Below are 13787 nucleotides of genomic sequence, written 5' to 3'. Positions count from 1 at the left end.
TGCAGAGCTACGGTTCAAAATCTACAGCTAGGCACTTTGCAAAAAAGGCTCAGTTTTCACTGTGAAAATGCGGTGTGTCCACATTGCGTTTTGAGCCATTTCCTGTTGCGGGCACTAGGCTTATCCACGCACATTCCAGAACTTTCCACCACATAAATGTGAGGAAAATGTGTTTTTTTTACAAAGTTTGAGGTTTGCAAGGGATTCTGGGTAGCAGAACCTGGTGAGAGCCAGATAAGTCACCCTATCCTGGATTCCCCTGGGTGTATAGGTTTTAAAAAATATATAGGTTTGCTGGGTTTCCCTAGGTGCCGGCAGAGCTATTGTTCAAAATCTACAGATAGGCACTCTGCAAAAAAAGGGTCAGATTTCACTGTGAAAATGTGGTGTGTCCACGTTCCGTTTTAGGCCGTGTCCTGTCGCGGGCACTAGGCTTATCCACACAAGTGAGGTACCATTTTTCTCGGACGTCTTTGGGGAATGCGGGTGGGTGGAATTTCGTGGATCCACAGAGATTCCAGAACTTTCCACCACAAAAATGTGAAGAAAATGTGTTTTTTTTTTTACAAAGTTTGAGGTTTGCAGGGGATTCTGGGTAACAGAACCTGTTGAGAGCCAGACAAGTCACCCCATCTTGTATTTCCCTGGGTGTCTAGTTTTAACAAATATATAGGTTTGCTGGGTTTCCCTATGTGCCGGCTGCACTAGAGCCCAAAATCCACAGGTAGGCACATTGCAAAAAAAAAGTCTGTGCCTAGTGGGCTTTCTGCCGCCCTGGGGGAAATTGGGGGGGGGGGGGTGGTTTACCCCGATATGCCCCCAAGGGAGGGATGAAAAACTGTGGCTATTTTTTAGGGGGTGGGGGCATTGGTATGCCCATTCTGGGCAGCCCCCACCCCTATGCATACAAAAAACCAGCGTAATCGCTGGTGCCTAGTGGGCTTTCTGCCCCCCCGGGGGTCAGATCAGGGGACACTGCTCCCATCTGCCCCTGGGGGCAGAAAGACTAGAATTTTTCAGGGGTGGGGGTATTGTCATGCCCATTTTGGGCAGCCCCCACCCCTACATGAATACAAAACAATCCCTGGTTTCTAGTGGGCTTTACGCCCCCCTGGGTGGCAGATTGGGGTCTACTGTCCCCATATGTCCCCCATGGGGAGCTTACATTTATTCAGGTGGGGGTAGGGACATTGGCATGCACCTATTCGGGCAGCCCCCACCCCTGATTCAAATTGGCAAAAAAGTCCCTGGCATCTAGTTGTCTTTTTGCCTCCCCCCGGGGGCAGATTGGGGGCCACTGCCCCATATGCCCGCCAGGGGAGACAGAAAGGCTGCAATTTTTACAGGGGGGTTGAGGTCATTGGCTTGCCTGTTTTGGGAAGCCCCCACCCCTAATTGTAACTGCCCCCAAAAATCCCTAGTTTCTAGTGGGCTTTCTGCACCCCCTTTCTGCCCCCCGGGGGGGCAGATTTGGATCCCCAAAATCATCACCTCTCTCATTGCCTGATATTTTTCAAAGCTCACTTTTGTGAATTGGTTGTATGCTTTTTAGCATGTAAAGGTAAAGTTGTTTTATCATAGGGTTGTGGGTGCAGTAGCTAACTCAATAGTTTTTGCATGAATTCCGTGTTTTTGTAGTTGTAGTTAGCAAATCTCTATAACCAACTTCGTTAAACTCCCCTTATCTCATCCCAATTAATAAAACAGAAACCTCACATACCTTTATTAAAACAACAAGTAACTCTATCTTTACATGCTAAAATGCATATAGTCATCGCACAAAAGTGAAAATGAAAATATAGCAAGCAGTGAGAGAGGTGATGATTTTGGGGTCCTCCCTAAGCTAGGGAGAGAACCAAGCAGATGCCTTGAACACAAAGAGCACATCACGCTGAACGTTCGGTGGTGGTCCCATCCTCCTATGACCACCCCAAACACAGTTATGGGCAAAAATACAATCCCAACCAAAGGCCCTGCAAAGCATTATGGGCGGCGATTCTAGAGTGCAGTGAATATTATATTATCCAATATCAAAACATTCCTCAAGGGGCAGCGGCTCTCCCGGCTCAGCTGAGAGCTAATACTATAGTATTATTCACTGCACTCTAGAATCTCGCCCCATAATGCTTTGCTGGGCCTTTGGTTGCCATTGTATTTTTGCCCATAAATTTGCTTGGGATGGTCCTAGGAGGATGGGACCACCACCGAATCGTTCAGCATGATATGCTCTTTATGTTCAAGGCATCTGCTTGGTCCTCCCCTAGGTTGGGGAGACCCCAAAATCATCACCTCTCCATTGACTGATATTTTTCAAAGCTCACTTTTGTGAATTGGTTATTTGCTTTTTTAGTATGTAAAGATAAATTTGTTTTCTCAAAGGATTGTGGGTGCAGTAGCTAACTCTGCTATGCGTAGTCGGAGTTTTTGCATGGATTCCGTGTTTTTAATGTAATGCATAGTTAGCAAATCTCCGCTAGTGGAGTGGAGTTTATTGCCTAGGGTTAGTAAGTTATTCAATGGCGAATCCAGGTGGGTCTCAACCTTGCGTGGACAGAATGCGTCCAGTGGGGAACATGTCCAGATGTCCAGCATGGCGAGTAAGTGATCACTGCATGTACTGTGTGTGCTATGTCCTGGTTGGCTATATGTTCCTAACTTATTTGGCATCTGACTTAATGCTGTTTTGGGACCGCGCATACACCTCTGGCCTTGTGTGCTTTATTGGGGCCAGTCTCCCTGGACCATTGTGATGTCGCTGTGCCTATCTGTGAGATGGATCTGGGATTTCCTGTTTGTGCGTTTGCCTGCAGGCTAAATTTCGCCCCACCTGTGACATGTCAATCAGTGACCTCAGGCCTTGGTCTAAGTATTCCTGAGTCAGGGTTGATGTGTATTTCACAACAGGTGAATTTATTAATAAAGATGCAATATTTGTTTTGATACCTAAATGTATTGTTATTCATATCAACATTGATTTTCTCAATATTAGCACCTCGATCTTCTCCATGTGGTGATGGCGATACGTCGGTCCTGTTTACGGGTGCCGGGGTTGATTGGCATCAAGTGATGTGCCCTGTTTTTCCACACAGTCAAGGGGATACGTTGATTTCATCAAGGTGCAGCAGTGGCGATACGCTACATGAATCGTCGATCTTGGGAGGCAAAGCACTGCTTCCGATGCGATGCGCCGATTTGTACTCCAGCAACTGGATTGATGCGCTAGGTCTGCCATCCGCAGACAAGAGATGGGTCGAAATCCGTGTAGCAAGTATCTGGACCACTTCTAGTGAGCCAGGCAAAGGAGCAGGGGTAGCAACTATGAGATCCCTGAGTCTCAAACAACAGGAGGAAAGCCAACAAGCCCTTGGAGAGCACTTTGAAGGAAGGCAGAGACCAGCTCTCCTTCAGCAATCTCAGGGAACCACAGGCAGCAGGGCAACAAACAGAAATCAGACCTTTCATGTCAGCATTCCAGTTTAGTCCTTTATGCAGCACAGCAGCTCCTCTGGCAGAGTTTCAGATACAAGTCTAGTAATGTCTGATTTGAGAGGGTCAGAGGCTCTTTACTGATAAAGCAAAGCCGCTCTCAGAAAGTGCAGAGCCCCCCCCTTCTGTCCAGCCCTGTCTGATAGGCTGTCTATGAGAGGGCAACTCAGCCCTTTGAGTGAGGACAGGACACTACTTATTCAAGTGAATTGTAAGCCCCTCTATTCCACCTTGCCCATGCAAGGCCATCAGAATGCAGATGTATGTAGATGGGTACTCAGACACACCTATTCTTCTTGTATTTATGGCTGTCTAGAGGGAATACACAAAGTGTAGCTGTGACCCATCCCAGATGTCTTTTTGAGACAGGCACACAGAGCAGTAAGTGCAGAGAAAGGACCATTTTCCAAAAATGGCATTTCTAAAACAGTAATGTTAAATCCAGCTTCACTAGCAAGGAAGATGTATTATCACCATTCCAAAGATATGAAACATGAAAAAACTACTCCTCTCTAATCTGAAATTACAATATAAAATGTATGAAGGAATTCCCAATGCTAACCTATGAGAGGGGTAGGCCTCACCGCAGAAGTTAATTGGGATGTTTGTCATTACTAGGACATGCAAAACATAACAGTACATGTCCTGCCTTTTACTTACATTGCATCCTGCCCTTAGGGCTACCTAGAGCCTACATTAGGGGTGACATATGTAATAAAACAGGAGTTTAAGAGTTGTAAACTAGTTTTAAATGCCCAGTCAAAGTGGAAGTAAACTGCATACACAGGTCTTGCAGTGACAGGCCTGAGACAGATTTGAAAGTCTACTCTTGAGTATGGCATAATCTGTGGTACAGCACACTAGTAGCATTTAATGCTCAGGCCTTGGGCGTATGGTATACCACGTTACAAGGGACTTACAAGTAAATTAAATATGTCAATCAGGTAGACACCAATTACACACGTTTAGGGAAAAAACACATGCACTTCATCACTGATCACTTTACCAAAGCAGTGGTAAAGTGCTCAGAGTCCTAAGGCTAACAAAAAGATTCAGCAAACGTGGAGGAAAAATGCAAAAAGATTGGAGGAAGACCACCCTAAGGATGACAGGTCTAACACAAGCCCTCTGCTGTGACAGTAGAATTTTAATGTTTTGGGATTGGATGTTGATTGCAAAACTTTGATACATACTTTAACATATCATGATCTGAACAAGATGCTCTAAGAATGCCCCTTCCGAATAGCGATTCGTTATTGGTTACATTTTGCGATTTGCTAACATGCTAATGTATTAGTTTACATTCTTCTATCGGGCATTTGTACCAGTCATAACTACTTCAGAAACATATCTTAGATTCAGAGGCACCTTAATGCTATACATAACAAAGGCTCGTACTGGACTTACAACTAAAATCAGGAGAGATGTTGAGAGCCTTTGAAAAGGTGCTCGATTGGTTCAGCGTCAAAGCTGAAGGAAGAAACAGATGAAGCATTTAAAGGAAAGAGGCAGAAACAAAGTGTGCTAAAAAGACAAGAATAAAGATTAGAGCAAGAAGCAGAATTTAGGTAGAAGAGAGAGCAGGAAAAAGACTCCGATCAGGAAGGGAGATACATTTGCCAGAAAGTGAGGTGCAAAACATCACCGTGATCTCAGGAGCTGGAGATGAAAGGTCTTCAGTTTCGTATGAATATAGAATGAGCGTGAATTCGCATCCCTTCAGGAAAGGGGCAGCACAGGGAGGGGCTGCTCCAAGGAAGGGTTGAGAGATACTTGATTGTGTTTTGAGTTTCATCTAATTCACACCTAATGTTTTTCTGTTCCTAAATTTCTTGTGGCCTCTGCAATTTTATGGCAGAGTGTAAATATTCAAGTTGTGAAAAGGAGTGTCGCTTTGACAATTATGTGGGACATTTAATTTTGGCTTCATACCCCTCTCTTTCTGTACCCATTTCAACAATATATTGATTATCCGAAGGCGAATATGAGAGGGAATACAAATAAATATCATTTCTGGACTGTGTCAGGACTAGAATACTTTCTCCACTGCACACAGCAGCATACAGGGAAAAGGATTCACCTGCACTCCCTTCATGGATACTGAAGCGTCATGCAGAAATATCTAACAGAATCATCTATGATACTCAGGTCAGACGCTTAATCAACCCGTCTATTTTTTTGGTCTGGCTGTGAGATGTTTTAGTTTTCAATTACATCATTGGGTGACATTAATCGTTTTGCAGTTTCAACAACTTTCATTTATATTTTTTTCAGTTTGCTTTGTGGCAACAATCTCCTTTTGCAGGGTAACTTCTTCTGCGACACGTTCATTTGCAGCAAAAGCAAAATACTTTGCTTGGAAAATGAAACAAAAAGAAAACATGCAGGCTTTTCCTGCTTGAAATCCCATACTTTTTTTTTATTTTTGCTTTGTATTCTTTATTTATCATTTTCCACATAACAAAACATGTCCAATCAATAAAAGAATAGCAGTTACAGACTTACAGAAAAGTATGTGAAGTGTACATCTTGCCCTTAGTGGTGGACTTCTTTCACAATTGTCCAATGGTATCTATAGACACGCCCAGGGGGTCCCATCATCTTCCATATCTGTTCTCATACTTCGACTGCAGCATATATCGCAATATAGTCCGAGGGTTCATAGATGGTTCAACTGCTTAATAATATTATCAGGAGGCATTCAATGCAAATCATGTTACGTGGATCGATCTACTAACGCACTCACACCACTCCCACCTCAACAAGTTGGAAGGTCGTCAACCCACCCCTAGCCTCTGGGACTGTACTGTGGTGAAGGGACTGCTATCTTTATCTGCAGCTATAGAGCTGCCCGGGGGAGGGTTTGTAGTACGGGCCAGCAAGTATTGCATAAGAGGGCCCCAAATATCTTTAGGCCTCGGGGTGCGGGGGAGCGTCTCTGCCTGAATTGTAAGTTGTTCCTGACAGCACACCATGTCCCCCAGCCTCTCCTTAAATTTAGGGGCCCGTCCTCTACCCCACCTACATGCCACTCTGCGTTTTGCCAACAGTAGTGAGAGTGTGACGTAGCGACGGTATGCTTTGGGAATTTGCTTTGTGTATCCTAGGAGCGCAACCAGAGGGTCGCATTCCAGCGTTAGGGACGTCATTTCGGCGAGGGCTTCAAATATTTGCCCCCAATATTCCATCACCCGCGGGCATTCCCAGGCCAGGTGTAAAAACCCGGCTCCTGGGCCACTGCATCTATCGCAGTGGTCTGTGGTCCACAGCCCAAAGCGGCACATCTTAGCTGGGGTACTATACATGCGCTGCAGGAACTTATAATGTATTATACGTAACCTGGTACTAGCTGATATAGCAGTATTGCCACTGTTCATTCGTGAGTTCGCCACCCAGCTCTACCGTCCAATATGCACATGCAGCACTGTGAGGATGCTCGCGCTCTGCTCTGATCGTTCGGTACAGGTTGGACACCAGGTGTCTGGGGCTCGCAGTCTGCGACATCTGATTTCAAATCCCATACTTATAAACTGTTTCTCTGGCAATTGTTTTAAAAAACACTGATTTTAATGAATTTGTGTGCTGCTTGCAGAGAAGCTGCGTTTTTTGGAGATTATTATTACAATGTGACAAAACACACTGTTCTCTTCCAGAGGATACTCATCAATAGTCATAAGCACTGAATTATCCCGCCCATGTGCGGGATCCCGGAGCATATAGAAATATACATTTATATATGTTATGTGTGACCAAAAAGTGCACAGCACTCCCACGACATACATATATACATGTATATAATATCCATAAATATGCAGCCTAACATATATCCAATATGACAACATGCCAAAATTATACAGGTTTTTCTTGCATATAAAACAGTATTACATATAAATACTGTAATAGAAAAAATACACTGAAATCGTGTCATACAAGGAAACCTTTATTTTCATAAAGAAAAGCAGGTAATAGAAGGCATTTGGCCTAGAGGCTGCATAGGTGAATAAGAATCACACTACAGTAAAAAACTGGACACCGTGCCTTTAAGACCTCCAGGAGCCCCTCTGCTCCCATCATGCACCGCAGGTGACAGTTAGGTCAGTTCTTTTTTACGGTGTACAACCTGATTAACAGATGCAATCACTACTACATATACTAAAAATGCTCGTCCGGGGAGGAGGGCGGGTGCTTATGACTTTGATGAGTATACCCCTTGAAGAGAACTAGGATCACAGGTAAGGAACTAATCCTTCTCTTCCAGGGGATACTCATCAATAGTCATAAGCACTGAATAAAGTAGCAAGCCCCTACCCACTACCTCGCGGATGAGCAAAGAGCATAGAGAAATACATGACCAAGCATCTTAACCCCTTCAGCGCGGCGCGGATTACCGCGCCGTGCTAAAGGTTCTATTGAGCGGGCGGGGCCGTGACGGAGCGGTTCCGTCATGCGCACAGCGCAACCGACGCGCATGACGGAACCGCTCCGTCATGTGCATTGAAGGGGTTAACATGACATTAAGCAAACAAATTCCTCAGAGAGGCTTGCTCCACTTGGGCATCCGCCTGAGAATCAGAGTCCAAGCAGTAATGACGGGTGAAAGTATGAACTGAGCGCCAAGTAGCTGCGTTACAAATTTCTGACATAGGCACAATTCTTAGAAGGGCTGTGGTAAAAGCCTTCCCCCTGGTGGAATGTGCTTTGGGTTTGCCCTGAAGAACCTTATTAGCTAGTTGATAGGCCAAGGATATGCACAAAACAATCCATCTAGAGATGGACCTCTTAGAGGCTGCTGAACCGGTATTTATGACACCTCTGGTGAAAGTTAGGTCAGTTCTTTTTTCCGGCTCCTTCTGTGAGGATCCTGGAGTTTGAGCTCTACAGTTTTTGATTATTTCTAGTCAGAAATTGTTTTTTTCTCTCTTTACTCGACAGTTTTTGATTGCTGGGTGATATTTATTATCTTTTCTGACAGTTTTATCATTCTTTTTCTGTTAGAATGGCAGCATTATTCCACAAATGTCCATCTTGTGGAAACAAGATGGCTAAATGTGATTTACGCTCTGTGTACATCGTTTGTCTACCTTCCTCTCATAAACCTGACACTTGTAATTATTGTCAGCTGTTTTCTAAACGGACTCTTAGAGACAGAGAAAGGATTAGACTTCATGCCATGCTGGAGAGAAGTAAAAGTCATCATAAGAGTCGCCCTGAGAGTCATCAAGGCCCTTCTTCTCTTCAGGAACATCGAAAACGGCAAAGATCTACCTCTCCAGAGTCCAGGAAGAGACAGATTCCTAATTGCTCTCCGTCGGTGTCGATATCGCTGTCGATGAAGCATCCGAGACACTCTTCAGCGTCGAGGGACAGATCGACGTCAAGACGACGACATTCTCCGTCGCATAAAAGTAAGTCGACGTCGAGACATACTTCGGGCTCGAAGTATACTGGTCTCGAGAGACCTGTTAAACATCCGTCGACGGCGAGGAACACTCCGCCACCTTCGAGGTGGTCGGCGTCGAGGAGGTCGGCGTCGAGGAGCTTGCCGTGAGCATACCGGCTGTTGACGTCGAGATCTCCGTCGCAGTCGAGGCGCTCGCCGTCGAGGAAATCGAAGAAGCACCCAAGACGTTCGACGTCGAAATCTCCAGCTCGACGATGAGGGCGTTCGATGTCGAGGGCTACGTCAAGATCGGTGAGATGAAAATCATCCAGGATCTTGCCACCAAGGAAGTTGACGCCGATGAAGTCGAAGTCGACGCTGATGGTGTTGTCCAGACATCGGTCGATGTTGAGGGACAAAGATCCTGTGGCAGTTTCTGAGGAGGTTGCAGAGGGGAAGATGTCGAGGTCACGACGATCGACTTTGAGGAGAGCTTCCTCATCTCCTGGTCTTCACATCGTTCAAATTTCACTGGAGGTCTCTCCGGTGCCACCAAAGAAATCACATTCTTTTGACCTTTCACCCAGATGGTTAGAAGGGACTTGACATTTTCTTAAGCGGGGTGCGGATCATAGAAGTCCGGATTCGGATTATTCTCGCACCTACTCGCCGTCACGACATACCAGAAGTTCTCGTCCAACTACTTCATCAAGGGTTTCTCCACAACGAACCCCGAGAAGATCAAGATCTCCTGTCTCCCGCCATACGGGAGCGATCTCGTTCATGTCACACTTCCTCTCCCAGGAGGAGGAGATGAAGATCTCTAACGTGGTCGACATCCACCTGATCGTCTATCAGAAATTACATCTCCAACTTTGTCGACAACTCCACCTTCCAGAGTTTCCCCTATTGATAACATAGGGACTTTCAATCATGTTCTCTGCAGGGGGGCCAGGAAGTTTGGCATTACCATGTCAGCTCCTACGGTTTCCACATCTATTATTTTTGAGACTCCACATCATCGAACATCTTCCAGACCTTTACTGCCACTGGTCCCAGGCCTCATAGAGCCTGCCATGCTTACTTTCCTAACTCCAGCCACAGTAGGTTCTGTGCCATCTCGTATTGCCAAAAAATACAAGGCTACGACTCAAGACCCTCTTTTCTGCGCTCAGACCCTCCACCAGACTCAGTTATTGTGGCGGTGGCCAGAAAAGCAAACTCTGCTGCATCTTCTTCTTCATGTCCTCCGAAGAAAGACAGCAAGAATATGGACTCTCTGGGGAAGAGTATGTGTAATACGTCAGCCTCGGTGATGAAAGTAGCCAGCGCCTCAGCCCTGTTAGGGAGGTATGATAGATCTTTCTGGGACTCCCTTACCAGGTTCACAGAAAAACTCCCAAAAGAAGATCAGCAGGACTTTCAGGAGATACTGCACAAAAGTGGCTTGGTAGCTAAAAAGGTGATTAGCGTGACTGCAGATGCATCTGATCTGGCTGCCCACGGTTATTCCCATGGTATCTGTTGCAGGCGTTCGGCTTGGCTACTCCTCACAGGCCTGAAGCCGGATGCTCAACGAAGGATTGTTAATCTTCCGTTTAATGGCTCTTCATTATTCGGCGCTCATGCGGATGATAAGATGGCCAAGATGAAGATGGAGTTGGATACCGTGAAGGCGGTTGGTCTTGAGAAACGGAATGAATTCAGAAAACACTTCCGCCCCTATGACAAGCATTCCTCCCAACAGAGGGTTCAAAGCCCTCAGTGGTCATCTCAAAATCAGCAACAGCAGAGGTCTCAATTCCAGCAGCGACGATCTGGCAGAGGCAGGGGAAACAATAGGCAGCAGTCCTCTGCGGCCAAACAGCCAGCCAAGCAATGAGCAGAAGCTTCCTCCGGGTCCGTTACCCACTCCGGTAGGAGGAAGTATCACCTTTTATGTGGAAGAGTGGAAATCCATAACAAACGACAAATGGGTGCTGAGTATTGTTCAAAATGGATACTTGCTGAGGTTCAAGGACCCACCTCCATCAATTTCTCCTCAAAGCAAATCCAATCATCACCTCTTACTGTTGCAGCAAGAGGTGAACAGTCTACTACAAAAAAATGCCATAGAGAAGGTTCTAAACACCAGCAATTTCAAGGAATTTATTCCTGTTACTTCCGGGTCGAAAATAGAGGCCCGGTAAGAGAATACAGACCGATTCTCGACCTACGGCCCTTAAACAGGTTCATCCGCAAGAAAAGATTTCGAATGCTGGCCCTACACCAGATCTTTCCACTTCTACATCAGGGAGACTGGATGTGTGCTATAGACTTGCAGACGCCTACTTCCATATTCCGGTGTCCAGAAGGCATCGCAAATTTCTCCGTTTCCAAGTAGGCCGTCAACACTTTCAGTTTCGAGTTCTTCCATTCGGCCTCAAGTCAGCTTCCAGAACGTTCTCCAAGTGTATGGCGGTGGTGGCAGCTTTTTTACGAAAGCGCAAAATCTTCATTTACCCCTATCTGAAGAGCGCCACCCCATCACTGCTTCAGAAGCCTCTCAGCTACTGTCTTCAGCTGCTGCACATGTTGGGGCTTCAGGTCAACTTCAAAAAGTCAATTCTCAACCCGACCCAGAGAATCCATTACCTGGGTGCCTCTCTGGATACCGTGAAGGCAAGCGTGTGTCCTTCGGAGGAGAGATTGTCATCGATAAAGACCAAAGGGCGCCATCTCCTCAGTGCAAGTCATCCCACAGTCAGACAAGTCTCGTCACTGTTGGGCTCCATGGCCTCTTGCGTGTTCATCGTTCCCAATGTGACATTGAACATGCGTCCTCTGCAGCAGTCCCTGGAAGACCAGTGGATGCAAGTTTCAGGTTGCTGGGAGGACCTTGTGACTCTGTCTCAATCTGCCAAGGACTCAGATGGTGGATGAAAAGGTCACATCTGCTGAAAGGAGTTCCATTTCATCAGGACATCCCCACTCAGACTATAGTCACAGATGCCTCCCGACAAGGTTGGGGAGCACACATGGGGTCTCTTCAAGTGCAAGGTCTCTGGTCGGAGAGGGAGCGAGGATTTCAGATCAACTTCCTCGAGTTACGAGCCGTTCAGCTGGCTCTCAAGTCTCTGTATCCTTCTCTCCAGTCCAACTCTTTCTTAGTTCAGACGGACAACACCACAACGATGTATTATCTGAACAAGCAGGGGGGCACCAGGTCGATATCTCTCTCTCTGGAGCACAGTCCATTTGGAAATGGCTTCTCGCAAAAGGTCTCAACATCGTCGCCATTCATCTTCCGGGTTCCATGAACACCCAAGCAGATTCACTCAGCAGAGACTTCGTAGAAGCGCACGATTGGGTGCTAAACGCTGAAGTCACTCAAGACAACTTTTGACAATGGGGACTGCCAGACATCGACCTCTTCGCAGACGCAGCCAACACCAAATGCCCCGTCTTCGCGTCCAGGTTTCCCCAACCAGGGTCACGAGGGAATGCCCTTTTGATAAAATGGTCTCATACATTACTGTACGCCTTTCCACCGATTCCTCTGATCCCTGCAGTAATCAACACATTTTACAGGTCCAACACCAGAATGATCCTGATAGCTCCGGAGTGGCCTCGCCAATGGTGGTACCCGGACCTTCTGCAGTTGTCCGAGGTGCCACACCGCAGGTTGCCATGCCGCCCGGATCTGTTGTCCAAGAACGAGGGGAGAGTATTTAATCCCAATCTCTCCTCCCTCAGATTGACAGCATGGCTCCTGAGGTCATTCAGTATGGACACCTAGACTTACCAGCGGATTGTATGTAAATCCTGAAAGAAGCCAAGAGACCCTCCACTAGAAAATCCTATGCTTGCAAGTGGAAGCGGTTTTACCTGTGGTGCAGGGACACTGCTCATGATCCGGTCAAGGGTCATGAGCAGGTACTGATGCCATTTGTACTACATTTAGCCAAATCCGGTTTGCAGTTCTGTTTGATTAAGGTGCACCTAGCTGCTATCACTGCATACAGGAAATCTGCATCTCAATCCTCTTTTTTCAAAATGCCAGTGGTGAAAGATTTCCTTGATGGTCTTAAAAAGGTTTACCCACCAGTGAAATCCCCATCTCCTCCTTAGGAGCTCAACATAGTCCTTACAAAACGTATGGGTGCTCCTTTTGAACCTATTCACAAGGCCACTCTGCAGCATTTATCATGGAAAACGGCCTTTTTAGTCGCCATCCCTTCTGCCCACAGGGTTAGTGAGATCCAGGCGTCATGTTGTAGAGAGTCGTCTTCCACGCTAACAGGGTTGTGTTAAGAACACATCCGAGTTTTCTTCCTAAGGTGGTCTCAGATTTCCACATCAATCAGGCGATCACTCTCCCTACTTTTTTCCCAATCCCTCTTCTCCACCAGAGAGGTCTCTCCATTCTTTGGACCTCAAGAGGGTTTTGAAATTCTATCTTGATAAAACGAAGTCCTTGAGACTCACGGACCGGTTGTTTGTTAACTATGGTGTCATAAATACTGGTTCAGCAGCCTCTAAGAGGTCCATCTCTAGATGGATTGTTTCGTGCATATCCTTGGCCTATCAACTAGCTAATAAGGTTCTTCAGGGTAAACCCAAAGCACATTCCACCAGGGGAAAGGCTTTTACCACGGCCCTTCTAAGAAATGTGCCTATGTCAGAAATTTGTAAAGCAGCTACTTTCATACTTCATACTTTCACCCGCCATTACTGCTTGGACTCTGATTCTCAGGTGGATGCCCAAGTTGGGCAAGCCTCTCTGAGGAATTTGTTTGCTTAATGTCATGTTAAGATGCTTGGTCATGTATTTCTCTATACTCTTTGCTCGTCCGCGAGGTAGTGGGTATTGGCTTGCTACTCTATTCAATGCTTATGACTATTGATGAGTATCCCCTGGAAGAGAAGGATTAGTTACTTA

The 13787-nt window shown here is 46.2% G+C and overlaps 1 protein-coding gene across 1 annotated transcript in view; it reads left to right on the top strand.

Moving 5' to 3' along the window:
• LOC146822325 (uncharacterized) overlaps window positions 1-13787 on the top strand; it is a 670174-nt gene that overhangs the window by 357294 nt on the left and 299093 nt on the right. The gene's annotated exons all lie outside the window — the stretch shown is intronic.

Source organism: Triturus cristatus, chromosome 6, assembly GCF_964204655.1.
Source record: "Triturus cristatus chromosome 6, aTriCri1.1, whole genome shotgun sequence".
NCBI classification, from domain to species: Eukaryota; Metazoa; Chordata; class Amphibia; order Caudata; family Salamandridae; genus Triturus; species Triturus cristatus.
This window is presented reverse-complemented; position numbering and strand designations above follow the sequence as displayed.